Raw genomic sequence first — 18690 nt, forward strand, 5'->3', positions numbered from 1 at the left:
ACTTGTATTATCACAGAGCAAAAGTTCAAAGCACTAAACCAGGGAACATTAATGTGTCAAGCAAGTAAGCTAGCACTTACCAGGATCAATTTTCCACTTAGGAAGCTTTTTCCAATTGTGCTAACTCCCACTGAATCCATACCCACTAATGGATCAAAGCTGAGAGGATAGGAATCCTAAAAACATCAATTCCCACAGCTCGTTAATATAATATTACAATTGCACCCACTAGCGTTGCTATGAGAGGTAGTTCTGTTTTAATAAAGTTGGATTTGAGTTTTCTTCTTGTTGCAGGGAGGATTTGGGACCCAGTATGGAAGTTTACCATCTTATACTTTAAATTGACTTGCAGATTGGCTGATTATTATTTATTCAATAAGTTTACATGGGTGTTCAATGAAACACTAAGCTACTACAGCAGTAATAAAAACAAGGATAAGAAATTGTCATATTCAGTAATGAAAAAGATCTTTCTTATTGGCATATGTTCTATTTGACTACCACTGTAACTCCTGGTGAAGGAGACTACCACAACTCAGTCATTAGTTTGTCTTTCTACTCCCACCCAGATAAGAAAATTCTTCAGAACATATGATCACACAACATTATAGCTTCTGCTTGTTCTTTTAAAACTGATAATAACATTAGAAATATAGACAAAAGCTTTCAGTGAGTGGTTTGAGAACAATGACAAAATAAAATTGAATTGTCAAGGTATTTGAAATAAATTACATCTGAACATCCTTTTCAATTTTTCTTCTCTTTCTTCCATATTATCGCTCAGTTTTAAGAGGTGGACCTAATATATATTCTCTCAGTTAAGCAGTTAAGCCACTCTAATGTCCTCAGCCTTAAAATTCATGCATTGATGCTATTAAACTGGAACAAAACTAACAGTTCTGTGGAGGTACTACAACATCAACAGCAGATTTCTAGATAAGAACAGTAAATCTCTGCTGCAACTCTCGTCTTGAGGTGTCTACCTCTGACTGAAGTGATAGACTCCCACATTGCTCTGATGTCGAGGCCAGTATATTACAAAAGCATCTGTCAGATTTTGGTATTACCTGGTAGTTAAAGTGACCCTAAAGCGTGAATTAAAAAAGATTGTGTGTAATCTGTGCAATTTATGTTTTGTTATATTTTTGTTATTGAGAAGGTGTTCTTTAAAGGCTTGGTTAAAAAAGAGGTGTATTTTTTGAAAGGTTTTCATAGCCTTGAAAAATCAGAGATTCCAGGGAGAAATCCATACATCTAGTTTTACAATAGCTTCATACTTCTAGCCTGTGAAATGCACAAAACCTCAAATTACAAAGCAGCTGTCTTTCGAAAACTGGGTAGTGAGGTAACATCCACAACAAAGCTTCTGTTTATATATTGAAATACCAGATATGCATTGATACACGTTATAAAATACATTACTTTCCTACGGAAAGTTGGAAGGGCTTGAAAAACACTTCTAAGAAACCCTCTGTGCAGAATTGCATTGCTTAAAGTAGCTTTGGAAATAATATGGATTATACAGCAAACACACTTTTGTTACACAGTCCTGCATGGGAGGAGACAGGGAGACAGTTTGATTTAATTATTCCCACAGTAGTTTAAAAAACCCAATAGGTATAAAGTTGATTCACTGTAAACGACTGACAAAATAAGAAAAGCAAGGATCTGACCTGCATGCATGACAATTGAATATCTCTCTATGTAATAATTCAAAACATTCAAAGGTTAACTAAAGAGAAACTAATGTCTTTCTGTTGTCAGGGTTGAGTTGATTTCTCATTATAAGCCATATTCAAACAATCCCACAAATATAATCAGTTGTAGGGGAAGATGGTAGCAATCAGTACATTTAGGTTGCCTATCACATTTCATTATGAGGGATTCCAATGACTTCTTTTTTCCTCTGAGAAGCAGTAAGACCACTGTCAATTAACTGTCACATAGACATTTTTTACATGATGACAGGAGGGTCCCTGTCTGATTCAGTGAATTGAAACACAGAATTAAGTTTGCCATCATTATCAGTTGCTCTGTCTTGCAGCCTTAATAATAGCTGAGAAACCTTGTTTACTTTCCCCTTAAGTAACATTTAATGCACACCATTCTAATACGTAAAGTGGCGGAGATTTTTTTCCCCTTTAAACCCAAAGCACTGCCTCTTTCCTGACATCCTCCATTTTTCTGACACTGCTCATTGTTCTCTTCTTACCTTTTGGCATTTTTTTTTTTCAAAACCATGTAATAAAAAATGTCAGAGGAAATTTAAATCACAAAATCCATAATGTTCTCTCTGAAAAGTCAAACTGAGAGTCTAGTGGTAGTTATGCCTACATGTGGCATTAGTTTCTCTGCAGTAGAAGCTGAATTGCCTGTTGATAAATACCAGAATTCTAGCTAAATCTTCTCTCTATGACCTTAATTTGATGTTCACTGGTGATATGTTGAAGATGAATCAGGCTGAAGCCTATCTCGTGTCCTCACTGACAGCAGGCAAGGTAGTGCTTTTCACATTCCAATCAGGGGTTTATAATTTTATCCTTAAGGATATTTGCTCAATATAGGTATGGACTGAATGAATACTCCTCTCTGAACGGTTAACTTGAAGGAAGAAGAGGACTGAAATATACCCACTCCACAAATTACTTCCCTTTGTGTGCCACACAAAGAAAGGCACAGATCACCCCAAGTAACTCTGGCTACAACATCAAACACTTTAGAACAGGACTCTTACCTAGGTCATTGTATGCATCTAATGATCAATAAATGCTCTTAATATGCACAGCATCATTTTGGATTATTGTTTTGGATTGTGCAGCCTGTCTGTCAGAGCTTAACCGTATAGTGATAGGAAGATGTGGAGACTGACATAAAAGAGGTCTTGGGTTCATGGATGCTGCAATGTCTAGCTTTATCATTAGTGATTATGTATTTATATGCAACGAGACCAACATCCCAAAGCACTTTCCTGTATGCAAGTAGAGAGTATAACAGTCCATACCTGAAAAGGCAAATCTTTTTTGTCAGAAATCCTTGTCTTAAGGTTTGATTAAATCATTTCAGATGTAGCTTCTGAACGCCAGTATTCCCTTTACCACACATACCTAATGAATATAAGACAAATTATAATGAAGTCTGTTCAAGCAGTCTCAGGATTAAAAGTATCCAATCCTTTTAAAAAGAGATTTTATCAAGACTATTCCGTTTATTGTCAGTGTGGAAACCTAAGGAAGTAAATGTAATTTAAACCATTCAAACTATCTTAAAAACACCCCAAACCCCCCTTATTTTATTAATTGACAACTGAACCTGAGAAAATCAGTACCAAGGCAACAGGCCACAGACTAAAATGAAAATGTCTGTCATCAGTAATTATTTTATCCTACCTAATGGGTCTTTTCTCGTGCACCCCGCTGTTAACTCCAGAGCTGTGACTGTCAGCAGAGTTAGACAGATGTCAAATTAGGCTCTGCAATGATCAGATATTGTATTGTGATAGGAAAGCAGTTTGATTAACATTAAAAATTCAGATATGTAGACAGTTCATCAAGCCCATGTGTGAGTCAGGCAACCTTTTTTGCATTGAAAACCATGTTAAAAACAGTACTAGAACTCATCCAAGACACGTTTTTCCCTTGTTATTCCTTGAATCCTGCCCAAATGTGCATTCAAACACGAGACAGCCCCCTAGAAATTCTGCTGTCTCAGGGAGTATATAATGAGGGAAACAAGCAATTCATGTAGCATGTGATGCCTAAGAGAAATTTAAGCTCATCTACCTGCAGATCTTTTTAGTGTAGGTGCTGAAGTCCAAATAAACTGTCCTCTGTATGAGCAAAAACAATCAATCAGTTCAGGGCACCATTCATCTGACCTATTTTAGATGGCCAGAGAGAGATGAATCATGACCCAAAATTGTCTGTTTCTCTTCAGTGACTATAAAAAGACCTCTTGGTGGCTAGCTCAGATGTCAGAATCTCTGCTGTGGTTGCATGATTTAGGTGAGATGGCTTTTATCCTGGTCCTCATAAATTTCACAGCATGCGGAACTAATTTTTATTGCATTACTACAAGCTGAGTAAATTAAAAATGTTTAGCAAAAATCTGGATTTCAACAGGTTTCATGGTTTTTTTCTTTCTGCAAGAAAGCTCCCCATAATTCTGTATTACTATGGGAAAATGTTACAATTTGGAGGAATACTTAAAATATTTACCATTTAGGTGACATATTCTTCCAACAAAACTACTTGCACATTTCCAGCACTGTTAAAAGAGCAAGCCCATAGGGAACAGTCTAACTTTTTATTGATATCAGAGTACTTTAGCATTGTTCCCCCAAGTGTCTGCCCTTTATCATCTCTGTGGTGCCTGCCTCTGGTGTCTTTCTAGAGTTTGCCTCTACGTTTTGTTGCTCCAGTTGTTTCAAATGCTCCTTGCATCATACCCTGCTTTTCCATCCTTACGTAAACTCTGTCTGAAACTTTTATTATTCACTTGTTATCTCTTGCCCTTTTGCTCTCTCCTTTCAACTGCTATTATTTGGATCTCTAAGGTGAGTGGTACAACTTCCAAAAGCTTTTCAAGACATGTTTTGTCTGAAAAATATTCTACAGTACGTAGTGATAGGACAAAGGGGAATGGCTTTAACCTGCCAGAGGGGAGATTGAGATGGGCTCTTAGGCAGAAGTTCTTCCATGTGAGGGTGCTGAGGCGCTGGCACAGGGTGCCCAGAGAAGCTGTGGCTGCCCCATCCCTGGCAGTGTTCAAGGGCAGGTTGGACACAGGGGCTTGGAGCAGCCTGCTGTAGTGAGAGGTGTCCCTGCCCATAGCAGGGGCTTGGAACTGGATGAGCTTTTGGGTTTCTTCCAGCCCAAACCATTCCATGATTCTATGACAGTACTGTATAGTATTACTTTTAATAATTAATCTGTATGTAATTCTGGGCTTTTTGGATTTTTCCAAGACTGGAGGAACTATATCAGGTTCAAGTTGCTCATTGTTTATTTTTCTCATAGCAACAGATGGAGGAGCCACAGGAGAAAGAGAATCTCAGCATTCTAGTGATTTATAATTTATTTGATACCTTTCAAGAGACAAAAGGGTTTAGTTTTACTTAAGCAAAGGTAAACAGTTCCTCTTGAAGGTGTTGAATATGAGGATGGTAAGTTCATCCAAGTAGTTATTGAACAGATTAGGTCATGTGCCTTGGTCAGATAGTTGATATGGCAAACAAAAGGAAAAGCAGGCACGTAGCAATGTAAAATCTCAACTGAATTCTTTAAATGCAGTGTTTTATGACCAAACTCAGAGATTATCACAAATCTATGGAAAACCTAAACTAGGCACCCTCTCCTCTGCCTGTGTCTCTGTCTTGTTTATCTCCAGATTTAAATTCCATGTAATAGCCTTAGGCTGACTTGAGCTGACATTCACACACTATGGGACTGAATTCCCTGGAAGAGTATGTACACCATGCATGATAGATAGAAGTCCCAGATTTAAAGCTGACCCAAGGCACTCAGCATACAAGGTGCATTGTAGCAAGAGGTGGATGAAATAACTGAGAACAGGGTATCTGAGTATAGACAGCACTTTGAAAATCTTTCTGTGCTGTTTCAGAAACAAACTGACTCCCCCAGCACCACATCAGGTCTCCATGCATACATTGCTCTTTTGCATGTCTTTGAAGGACTTCAGAGAAGGTCTGAGGAGCCAGTGGAGCACCAAGAGGTGCCTTCAAGGGAGAAACCTCAGCTGTGTGCCATGACAATTGTGTTAGCTTCACATATAGAATCACAGAATGATAGGCTAGTTAAGGTTGGAAAGGGCCTTAAGATCATCTGTAGTATGCGATCTCTCAAAAGAATGCAGGAGACAACAAATGCAATTTATATCTTTTCTGCTTATAGATCTGTATGCTAAGAGGAGATCAATTACTACAGTCCAAGTGTACCTAAAATGGCATTATCTTTGTGTTAGATTACTGCTTTCTGACAGTATCTAAAGCATATAACTGATATGAACTTAAAGTGATTGGCAGTGCTTTGCCATACCCTCCCTCAGCAATCGCATTGCACTGTTTGCATGCAGCTTAAAAGCTGCCAGCATCAGAAAGGACTGTCTGTGTCCTTGACAGAAAGAAACTGAAAAACAACGACAGTGGGATAAGGGGGTATGAAAAAGAATCTGTTGTTTTCTTGGCTTTTTCCCTTAGAAAGTCCTGGGGAAAACATACTTAACATTTTTGTTACAATGTTCTTTACATTTCTTTTCAATCAATTTTTAGCAAAAAATGAAGGGAAAGAGGAAAAAGAGTGAAATCTGGTAATGAAAATAAAGCAAAGTATGATAACTAACTCAGAAGTATTAAGTGCTGGCAGCAGAATTTAGTGCAGGTTTCCATGGTATCTCCCATTTGTAGATTCTTTGTTATGTTGTAGGTTAAGCTTATGCAACTTTGAGTAGAAGCATTAGAAAAGATATCTCCCTAGCGGTGTTCAAGGCCAGGTTGGACAGAACCTTGGGTGACTTGGTCTAATGTGAGGGGTCCCTGCCCATGCAGGGGGGGTTGGAACTGGGTGATCTTAAGGGTCTTTCCAACCCAAATGGTTCTATGATTCCATGATTCCTGAAATGTAAAGAAAACTCTTTTTTTTCAGATCCCTTTATAACTGTTGAACTCACTTTGAAATCAGAAAGATGGCCCAAAACAGTTGGAAGACAAATTGACATACAGTCGTGTAAACATGCAGACACACAGACAAGCACACATACGCATGTATATATCCCATTAATGCCTCAGCTTATGGAATCAAGCTAAAACTGCATGATGTGGAACATGTTAAAATGCAAAAGTAAACTGCTGACGTAAACATGTTTTAACGAGTAGCAGTTTATTAACAATTTATATGCCTGAAAATGCATGGAAAGGACAGTACAGAGAGAGCCTTGGGTTTTTTTCTTTTTTAGGGATTTTTTTTCCCCTGAAAACAAAGTTTAATGTTGAATAGATGATTATAGGATGTTTCAAAGAAAAGATGTGCAATAGAAGATTTGCCCTTCTCTGTGAAGAAATAAAAGGCACATAAAAGAACTGTAACTCCAGAGAATCAATTGGATTGAGCTCATAGATAGTGTTTTAAGGCCTAATAGCAGGGGTCTGCAAGAGACTAACATGACAGGAAAGGCAGGAGAATGAAATACTATATGATCAGATAAGGGAGACGGGTAAGATTGTGATTATGGGTGATTTCAGCCTCCCTAACAATTATGGAGAAACCTTTGAGATACTGGCTGATGGCATGTGGAATGACTGACGTAACAAATGATTATTTCCTGAAGCAATATATCAAGGACTCTGCTAACAATTATTTCTACTTTTGGTGTTATTCAGTGCCTGGCTCTTAATAAGTGTCTATGGAACTGCTCATCCATTTGATGTAGTGCAGCAAATATAAAATAGAGGATATTTCCTGGAAACTGTTACCAGACTTTCAATGGATCCTGAATCATAATATAAGATTTGGGTAAGAATTAGATGGTGGGTGTAACAGCATAATTTGTTTGTGGAATGCAAAGACCTACCAATACTTCTTCATGTGCTTTCAGTCTCAGCATAAGAGTCTTTACAAAATCTAGATTCCAGAGTGCCTTTCACCTTGTATTGCATTTCTCAGTCTCTGGAGCCTTTGATGCTTTACTTCTTGAATGTTAAGATAAAACCTTCTCACTCATTTGAATTTATTCCAGAAATTAATCTGAATCAGGACAGGGAAAAAGCTGAACATAATATCACAGACTTTTTGGAAAGTACCTCAGGAAGTCTATGGTACATTTCCTTACTAAAGGAAGTCATGTAAAGCAGGATACCCAAGGCTGTGTCTAAGAAATTGTCTTTTGGATGTCTCAAAGAATGGAAACCACAACCTTCTGTTCCAGTGGTGGATCACCATCACAGTAAAAAGTTCAGCCAATTCTGGACACAGCCCTCCAGATATCTCTCACTAGGGCTGCACAAAGAGGAAATGTAATCTCCCTCCACTTGCTGGAAATGCTCCTTCTGGTCCAGCCCAGGAGGCTTTTGGTTCTCTTTCTCACCAGGGTTCATTGCTGGCTTATGCTTAACTTGGTATCTATCAGTACCACCAGGTCCACTTCTGCAAAGCTGCTCTATGTCCACTTGGCTTCCAGCCTCTCTTGGTGCCTAATATTATTTCTTTCCAGGTATAGGACTTGGCATTTCCTTTTGTGGACCTTCATGAGATCCTTTTTTGCCCATTTCTTCAGCCTGTCTCAAAGTCCAGATCATTAATGAAAGTATTAAATGGTACTGACCCTGTTATTCACCTCTGGGGTTCACTACTGGTGACTGGGCTCCAGCGGTCTTTGGTCCACTGAAGTCCCTTCCTGTTGAGCCTGGCAATTCATTTAGTCTTCAGTTTTCTAGGCTGTACATCCTCAGTTTGTCCATAAAGATGCTGTGTGAGGTAGGGCAGAAAACTTCACGAAAGTGAAGAGAAACCATATCCATTGCTTTCCCCTTATCACCTGAGCCACCCATCCCATCAGTGGGTTCTATCGGCTTGGGCAGGTAGGATTTCCTCTTCCTGTACTCTTCCAAGAAGGTTCTTTGCACCTCAGTCCCCACAGAAGGGTACCTAAGGGTACCAGCAATCAGCAACCAGTCCAGTTCACTCACTTTCTAGGGCTACCTAACTTCAAATGTGTCTAAATCTAATGCACATACCTTCTTTTAATATTCTACTTTATTGGTAACTTATCTTGAGTGCTTCAAAATGCTTGTTTTCTGCCTGCAGGGCTCTTGCAAGTTCATATTGGGTGGGCAAGTAGTTTTCTAATTCCCAGGCCACTGAGGAAGTTTAAAAAGCTTGTTATGTGATTTCCATTTTATCATACAGCAGTTGAGTGCCCAGAAATGGTAGACTTGGATTCTAGACATTACCTCACTTGATGTGACTACCTCATACACCACATGTATCACAGAAAACTGCCTTGGCATCAGCTTCAAGGGGGTTTCTGAGGCATTGGCCTGCCATCCAGTGTCAATGGTACAAATGTTCTAGCCTTTCTTCACCTCGGTTATCCTGCGCTATGTGGTCCTTTAGAAAATGAACAGCTGTGCAAATTGTTGCTGTATTTTGGAACTCTATTGTATTTGAGCCTTTTCTGGTCATTTGAAGACAAAATCTGGTATATAGTATGTATGCGCTTCTGTTGCACTATGGTACTAAATATTTCTCCTCTTTAATGCATTAGCAGTTATGAGGAGTCTCATTTTAGTAGTCCCGTTAACCTCTCAGAAAGATGCCATTGATACCCATAGCATATGAAGCATAACATTTTAATTTTCAAGAAACTGTAGGTGTAGATTCAGTTCATAGACTCTTCCTTAACACAGAGCAGCTGGGATTGAAGATGGAATGAAAGAACAGATGTTTGACATATATAATGGCTTTTGTAAAAGAGACTGTGTCAAATTGGGGAAATGGTTACTGTATGGGTGATTCCTTAAGGGTTTTGTTGCCTCTTCAGACTGTTTCAATATGTGTGAATCATAAATCTATAAAAGATTTGAACACTGTTAATCCACAAAGAAGATAAAACTAGAAATAAATCTTAAAATTGTGATTTGTAATACATGTATATACTGTTTTATGAGACACCTACAGAATATCGAGACTTTTTATGTTTGCTATCTCCCCTTCCTGGCTCTACCATCATTAGAAAATTATATGACCCGGTTGTAATGTGCAATACTAATAATTAAGAAGAGAATGCACAGGGTGATGTACATTATCATACTGTCTTGTACAATGTGGCATACCACTCAGTGCTTGAGTCCCATTATTGTCTGTACATGCTGGAAATAATTGTTTCCAGAAGGCAGACTAGAAATTCAAAGGAGTCGATTCTTCCCTTACTGTTGAAATGGAGTTTTCGCATATCACCAAAGTAATATCTTAAAATATTTATATAGTATATGCATATACACATTTGCAATGTGATGTTGAAAATAATGTAAGGAGTGTTCTTCTTTGTGTGAGTACTTGTATTTCTGTACAATGATCATTTATGTGCATATATATCTTGAATCCTTATACCTACCTCTGTATCTGTACACTTTGGTTCTCCTCTTAGGACACAGTAACTTTCACACACTGCTTTTTCTGTTTTGCTCAGTTTCTTATCTTACATATGAATGAATGGGAAAAAAATCATAGGGACAAGACAGAAAGAGGAATACGTAAGAACTGTTGTTCACAAGTGAAGCTGTAAAAAGATAGAGTGAAAAATTAGATGGTAAATAATGAAGTCCATAGGGTGAACAGGAGTATGACAATAATGTCAGACAAGAATTGCTATTAAATAGTTTGAAGCTACAACAATCATGTTTTAATATTAACTGTCACATACCAAAAGCAGTTCAAATATATTCTGCTTAAGGAAAAACTATGTTTATATGAAGATGAATATGCTTATAAAATGAATGAATCACAAAGACATGTATGAACTGATGCCAAACACATAACATCTTTGTTTTGTAATGTTTCCTTCCTTTGCCCCCATTTCTTGTTTATGTTTTATCATTGTCTTGTTCTCAGTTTTTCAACTTAAAATAATTATTCTTTGATCTTGGAAACATTTACATATGGGATAAATCTCAGTGAGGTTATTGAGGCCACAGAAGGTTAAGCGTGTTCATGTGTTTGAGTACTGAGAGAATGACACTTACCTGAAAAAGATTATCATTATTCATTGGTACACACTTTTTCCGTGTAGTACATTCAGCAGTGCTTAGCCTGACACAATTTTAAGTAATCTTTGCAACAATTCTTGTGATAATCTTTGTGACAGGACTCTTACTATGCCTGTTGACTGAGAGGATGCTACTGACTCATCAGTGGAAAGATTTTCTCTTATTCAACCTAAATGTTAATAAAGGAAACCTCATATGTTAAGTTCAGGCTTCTGAAGCCTCAGATTACTTTACATGACTGGGGAGGAGTCATTTTGTTTTAACAATATAAGAAATCAGTATCTGATTTCCCCATTATGGTATACGTCATCCTCAATAGATCATTTTCAGCATGACATCCTCATTCATTTAATTCTTTATTTATTTCACTTCACTGTTATTATTTTTTTAAGAATTATGCTCATCAAAATCTCTCTTGGTGCACATGAAAGTTATTAAGAGCAACGAGTAATGGTTGACTGATGTAAAAGTAAATTGAAAGAGACTCAGCTGCACAATATAATATAGCCCTTGCCCAATAACCTGCTTCTCCCCTAAGGCAAAAGCCTTAATCAAGGGGTTTTCAATGTGCTCACAGGGTCAACAGTTTTAGCCTATACTGACCTGGGGTGGGGAGGGGTGGTAAAAATAGAAGGACTTCCAGGAAAAATGTTAACAGCCATTTGGAGGTTAGAATTAATGCACAACATGTGAAAATTATTTCATCTATACTTGGATTCCAGCAATAGAGGTGCCTGAAGAGAAGACAGGTGTCTAATCTTCCATTACGAACAGTGGAGGCCTAGTCAGTTGACTTCAGAGACGTTTCCATAAACTGAACACCTGATACTCAGTTCAGTTGCTTACATATAGGCACTTGGAGATACTCTAGGCTATTCAAGATATTTAGAGAGGTCACGGCCATGAAGAGAAGACCCTGCCTTTCTGGACTTGCAGGTGGAGGTCAGATGGGACATCCCAAGGCATCTCAAATAGTACTGCTTGAGACACCCCAAGCCATCTTAAATGGTACTGCTGTTATAAGGTACTGCTATAGAGCAACCAAATCAAGCGCCCACTAGTAAATCAGCTGAATCTCTCTCTGGACTCCATTTACTGTGTAGATTATTCCACCACTGACTAAATTGTGGAATTAGGGGCTTAGGAATTGTATTATAAACTTGAAATTAAGCAAGATAAAACCCACCTCAACATGTAAAACAAATGCAGTCACGTTTGGACTTGACCTGAAGGGACTGAAAGCAATAGTAGCATTGCCATTCTCAGTATGGAAAGAGATTTTGTCTGTCATAGTTGAGCCTGAGATGAAGTATTTACAACTCCTTGAAAAGGCATTGAATCAAACTGGTAATAAATAGGTATTTTTCATGTCTCTATGACCTGTTAAGCTCAAATAAACTTTTGAGTCTTAAGTTTTGAAATTCTGTGTTTTGTACCTGAAAACCTATTTCATCTTTTTGTAACGTGTAATATTGTTCCTATGATGAATTACTCACAGCAAGTGAATTACATTCTGCTCTCCTACAGTTGTTGAGCAGACAGCAACAACCTTTGGCTGTTAATATCTTTTAAAATTAGATTCCAGCAACATATATCTTTCTTAATTTATGGCAGAGTTCTTGGTCAAAAGCCTGAATACCAACATGACCGATGAATAGTTCCAAATTATAAACCTAGTAAGGAGTAATGCTGATGATCCTGACTTCAGCATTTTTTAACAGTTTCTCTTCTTGGTGACCTTCCCTTTTCTACTGAGGCCATCAGATAGTATCCCTTGGCCTTGGCACATGCACTGCACTAATTGTATTCAATTGTTCCTGTAGAGAAAACACAATGGAAGATTATTTTCAATTCAGTTTCTCATCACATCTAAGAGTAGATCATCTTCTGTACAGCCACTGGCTGATGAATGGTTTCAAGGCAAGAAAAACATACATTCTGGTTTTCTGTCTTTCCAGAAACCTAAGAAAATTGCACTACTGCTACTGTCTGCAGTGTCCTTACCTTTCTGTCACTGCCTGAAGAGATTCATAAAAGGAGACATTATTGTCTAGCTGTCTCTCAGCAACAGAAATAGTTTCACATCCTGTGTTTTGAGGTTGTTAATGAGCATCTTCACAAAAAATGATGCCTATAAAGTTACAGGGGTAATGTCCTAGATTAGTCGAGTTCGGATACATGTAGAAGAAGACTCCAATAATCATTTGATCTCCGTGGCCACAGGGTAGAGTCATACTGACCTGTTGACATCTGCTACCTTTTTATCCTGTCTTGAAAACTCAAGTGGTAGGAATTCGATTATTACCTTCCTTGGAGATGTCAATGTTTAATTATTCTCATCATTAGAAAGATTTCTTCGTGCTACCTGACCTAGACCACCTCTGTTGCAGTTTAACCCCATTGCAGCCCTTCTCTTCCCAGTAGGTATTCAGAATATTTTATTATCTGTTTTTCTGTGGAGCCTTTAAAGTATATGAAGATCATTCAGATGTCTCTATGCAGGTTTTCCTTACATAGACTCAAGCATGCTGATTTTTGGAGACAAGGTTTTTATTCATAAAATCATAGAATAGTTAGGGTTGGAAAGGACCTTAAGATCATTCAGTTCCAACCCCCTGCCATGTGCAGAAACACCTCACATTAAACTATGTCACCCAAGGCTCTGCCCAACCTGGCCTTGAACACCGCCAGCATTCACAGCTTCCCTGGGCAACCCATTCCAGTGCCTCACCACCCTCACAGTAAAGAATTTCCTCCTTATATCCAGTCTAAACTTCCCCTGTTTAAGTTTTAACCCATCACCCCTTGTCCTGTGACTACAGTCCGTAATGAAGAGTCCCCTCTCAGCATCCTTATAGGCCTCCTTCAGATACTGGAAGGCTGCTATGAGGTCTCCACGCAGCCTTCTCTTCTCCAGGCTGAACAGCCCCAACTTCCTCAGCCTGTCTTCATACAGGAGGTGCTTCAATCCCCTGATCATCCTCATGGGCCTCCTCTGGACTTGTTCCAACAGTTCCATGTCCTTTTTATGTTGAGGACACCAGAACTGCACACAATGCTCCAGGTGAGGTCTCACGAGAGCAGAGTAGAGGGGCACGATCACCTCCTTTGACCTGCTGGTCACGCTCCTTTTGATGCAGCCCAGGATACAGGTGGCTTTCTGGGCTGCAAGCGCACACTGAAGCTGTCTTGTGTTCTTTTTCCCATCGACCAACACCCCCAAGTCCTTCTCCACAGGGCTGCTCTGAATCTCTTCTCTGCCCAGCCTGTAGCTGTGCCTGGGATTGTTCTGACCCAGGTGTAGGACCTTGCACTTGGCATGGTTAAACTTCATGAGGTTGGCATCAGCCCACCTCACAAGTGTGTCAAGGTCCCTCTGGACGGCATTCCTTCCCTCCAGGGTATCAACCGAACCACACAGCTTGGTGTCATCGGCAAACTTGCTGAGGGCGCACTCAATCCCACTGTCCAGGTCAGCAACGAAGATGTTGAACAAGACCGGTACCAACACCGATCCCTGAGGGACACCACTCATTACTGGCCTCCAGCCGGACATTGAGCCATTGACCACAACTCTTTGTGTGCAGCCAGCCAGCCAGTTCTTTATCCACTGAGTGGTCCACCTATCAAATTGTTGTTTCTCCAATTTAGAGATAAATTCCTTTGTTTTTTTTTCTTCTGGATACTATCTAAGTGTTTTAACGTTTTCTTCGAACTCACGATCACAACTTGATATAGCAGACCAGGCAACTATAAAGCCATTGCCTGGACTTGAACTTGTTTCATGTCATCTAGTTATAACCCTTCTGAATTTGTTTATGGTCTGAAGTTGCTTTTCTCTATGTGTGACAGCATACCTTTGTACTTGTCTGTCCTGGGTTCAGCAGTAGCAGTTATTTTTTCTCCTTCTTAGTAGCTGGTGCAATTCTGTGGTTTTGACTTTCAGCCTGGGAACAGTGTTGATAACGCCAATGTTTTTAGTTACTGCTCAAATGTTTAGTCTGACCAAGGACTTTCTGAGTCTCATGCTCTGCCAGGGAGGAGGAGAAGCCGGGATGAAGCAGAGACAGGACACCTGACCCAAACTAGACAAAAAGGTATTCCATACCACAGCACATCATGCCCAGGATGTAACTGAGAGTTACCCGGAAGGGCACTCACTGCTCGGTTGGGCTTGGTCAACAGGTGGTATCATATTCTCTTCCCTTGTTATTTCCCTTATTATTATTATTGGTGGTAGCAGCAGTGATTTGTGTTATACCTTAGTTACTGGACTGTTCTTATCTCAGCCCTTGGGAGTTAAATTCTTTCGATTCTCCTCCCCATCTCTCGAGGAGCAGGGGGGAGGGAAGAAGGGAGGGAGTGAGTGAGTGAGACTGCGTGGCTGATAGAGTTTAAACCACAACATTGGGTATCTTTCTTAACCTCCAGTTTCTTTTTTGTTGAGGTGCTGCCTCCCCAAACTTTTTCCACTTTGTTCGTGTGCTGTCTAAATTAAAATACACCGGTGATATAGAGGTAGTTGAAATTCAAAACCCTGGAAGAAGAAGAAGAAAAAACAAAACAAAGTGATTTTCTGTGCTATCATGTACTCCAAGAGATAAAAGAAGGCAAATCCTGTGACCAAACTACATATGAATAATGCATCCATCTGTATCTTTAATACTCTCAAAATATTTTCCTTTTCCAAAACCAGAGGAAGTTTTATACATTTTATTTAATTTTTCTGATCGATTTCACTGGCATTCCAAATGTCTTCAATTTTCCAAAATTTCTTTTGATTTTTGTAGATATCTAACATGCATTCCTAGTTATGAAATATACAGTTAATGTCATAACCAGTACATTACAGCTCCTTTCAGTGAATATTTGTTTTATTCTTTCCTTGCTTTTTAATGCTCTTCAAGTAAAAAAAAAAGGAAAAAAATGTATAAAAAATGTAGTATTTCATAGAAATGTTCAGCAATAAAGAATCTGTTCAGTTCTCTCAGGGAAGCTCAATAGTCGTCTTTCTAAACTAATAAAAATTCATTTTCAAACAGCTCTCTCTTCTTTATGTTCCCAGAAGGACAACTTTTTAAAACCTGTTGGCAACTCTTTCAACAGTATCAGAATAAAATTACTAAACACTTAACTACTTCAGTCCTGAGGATTTCAGGTTTCTCTCCCTCATATTTGCATATCAAAATGGGAGATCATAATTCAACCAAGTTCTGAGATGTACAGGTTAGTGTCAGTCATCAAATTTAGGATGGCTTCAATGGCACAGTGATGGCTAATGCTCCTTGCAATCTTTTGCACATCTAATTAATATTAATGTCAGTGAGTAGAGCTGCCAATATTGTGTATTGGAAAACAGGTATTACCTCTGAGAACTTTACTTCATGTCTATTAAGGGTTGGAACTAGATGATCTTAAGGTCCTTTCCAACCAAACTATTCTATGTTTCTGTGATTCCCCAGGCTTCAGTTTTTCAGTAGTTTGTTTCAGAGTGAATGTGTGTTGCTGATGCACTTAAATCAAATATTCCTATGTCAACAGATGATCATAAGGAGCATCATTTGGCTTTTATTTCTCTTCGTATTTTATAGTGGGCGTTGACAATACTAAAGTAGCAGTAGTTAAATATGGGCCATTAATGCTTATGTAATCTTCAGATACCACAAATAGCCAAGCAAATATCAATATGGATAAATATAAGTTATTTATAGGGTTTCTGGGCAGATTTTCCATGTTGGTGGATTATACAAAATATTGTGGCATACTATGAAATGTTTTGACTGTTAAACTACAATAGCTTAAATGGTTACAGCATAGTTTTATTCCTGGCAAATACTTTTTCTTGACCTTGACTACCAGAAATGTAACCTTAAAAATAGCACATTATTGAGGAAAACAAAAATGAGAGAAATTTTCAGAGGTAGCAAATATCACTTTTCATATAGCGTAGTGAAAACTGCCTTGATTAAGGGTGAAATTTGCCCCCTGCAGATCTGGAGGCATGTGCACCACTCAAGTCCCATTTAAATCCTCCAAATGGAAGTTAAGTGGTGAACTCCACTCCAAGAACAGATTTGAAATGTTCTTCATTACATCAAACCTCTAGTTCTTAAACTTTGATTTTAAAAGTATGAGTGGTATTAGGTGGTGTGCTTTTCATTGTGTCTAAATATTATTTTCAAGCCTTTATCTCAAATGGATTTTGTTAATAAAGAAAATAATAGAGCCCCAGGAAAAGGCAATGTGACTGTAATAGACTAGGTTCAGTAAAGCTTCTGCTGTTAATTAAGAAACTTTCATCTTTGAAGTGCAGAGTAAAAAAATTCTTATTAACAAAGGTATGTTAGGTCAGTAATAAAGTAGATTCCCCTTTGAACATTATACCTAATCAATCCAGAGAGAATTAAGACAATTATATTTTATCAGAAACATGTAGAGGCAAGGATCAACAAGGGGGATGGGATGTGACTTTGGTATTAATTACAAAACTGTTTTAGGAAATAATCAATCCTTTGTTAATCAGGGCATGTGTATGAAATGACAAAGAAATTATTTACCAAGCCACAAGGGTGAAAATAGACAAGGGATTATACAGATAATTCTCTGAATTGTAAAGCAATCATATGGGCCTTTCTTTGCATTTTAGGTTGTATTTCTAATTGTATTCTATTCCAAATACCACTAATTAACTTGGAAGGGAAACATTAAATGCTACAAACCGTAAGAGACACATGAATTAGACCATTTCATTTTTCAGTGTTCCAGTTAGATTCTCAGAATACATGATTATTATTTTTTCGGTCTTAATTTCTGAATACATTTAATTTGATTTGAGGGATAGAATACATTTAATCTCCTCAGTCATTCTTGCAGTATATCCAAACTACATTGTTGAAACCAGATCCACATGAAAAGTTATTGTATATCTCATGAAAAAAAGAAAACAACCATATCATATACTAAAATAAATCTGAATTACAGTATTTGTTCACAGTCACCTCTGTAATTTGTTTTCATTTCAGTGGATTTTGGTTATATTTTCATTTTATTGACTACAATAGCCAAAAGAAAGAAAACATGATAAAGAACAGAAGAATCAGGGATATTATTAAACACAGAATCATGGAATAGTTAGGGTTGGAAAGGACCTTATGATGATCCAGTTCCAACAACCTAGACTCACACTAGACCATGTCATCCAAGACTCCATCCAACCTGGCCTTGAACACTGCCATGGATGGGGCATTGATTTGGAGAAAACTCCAGAAACAAACTTGCCAACAAAGTCTTCAAGCTGACAAGCTTTCTTTATTGCGGCGTCAGGAGACACGGGGGATAGCTCCTCCTAATGTGTGTCCGCTTATTGCTACACAAGCCGTCCTTATATAGTCCCTGGGCATGCATACATATTCATGAGGTTACATATGGATTACATAATTTTCCAGAAAGTTCCCGGTATGCATACAGAATTGTGGTGGTGGTCTCTGAGGGTCGTTTACTTCTTCCAACAATCTTCATCACTTCTGGCCGCCTTTGGAGCATGCACAGTAGATGCTTATACCAACTTAATTGGTTCATTAGCACCAGAGACATAATAATCCTCCTGTCCTCCTACTTATCAGTTAGTTTAACTGTAGCCCAGCCTGGACACCTGCCATTCCCAGATACTCCTTATCCCTGTGTCCTGTTCTTCTAGACTGTTTTTCTTAAAACTATATCGACTATAATGATTTATCTCGTACAAGAATTCTCAGTATGTTCTCTAGCTGTAGTCTACATTTTTTCTGTGTATCATGCACCTCAGTAATTTTCCATTGCTACTGTTACAAAGCCATTAAACTTAACATTACTTAAAACTGATTCTAAAGGTTTATATATTTCATTTTGTAATTTTGCTCTCCCCCTTGTCTCAG

The sequence above is a fragment of the Pezoporus flaviventris genome, unplaced genomic scaffold (assembly GCF_033815535.1).
Source record: "Pezoporus flaviventris isolate CSIRO_AGI_PZ_B2104156 unplaced genomic scaffold, CSIRO_AGI_Pfla_v1 ptg000025l, whole genome shotgun sequence".
Taxonomy (NCBI): domain Eukaryota; kingdom Metazoa; phylum Chordata; class Aves; order Psittaciformes; family Psittacidae; genus Pezoporus; species Pezoporus flaviventris.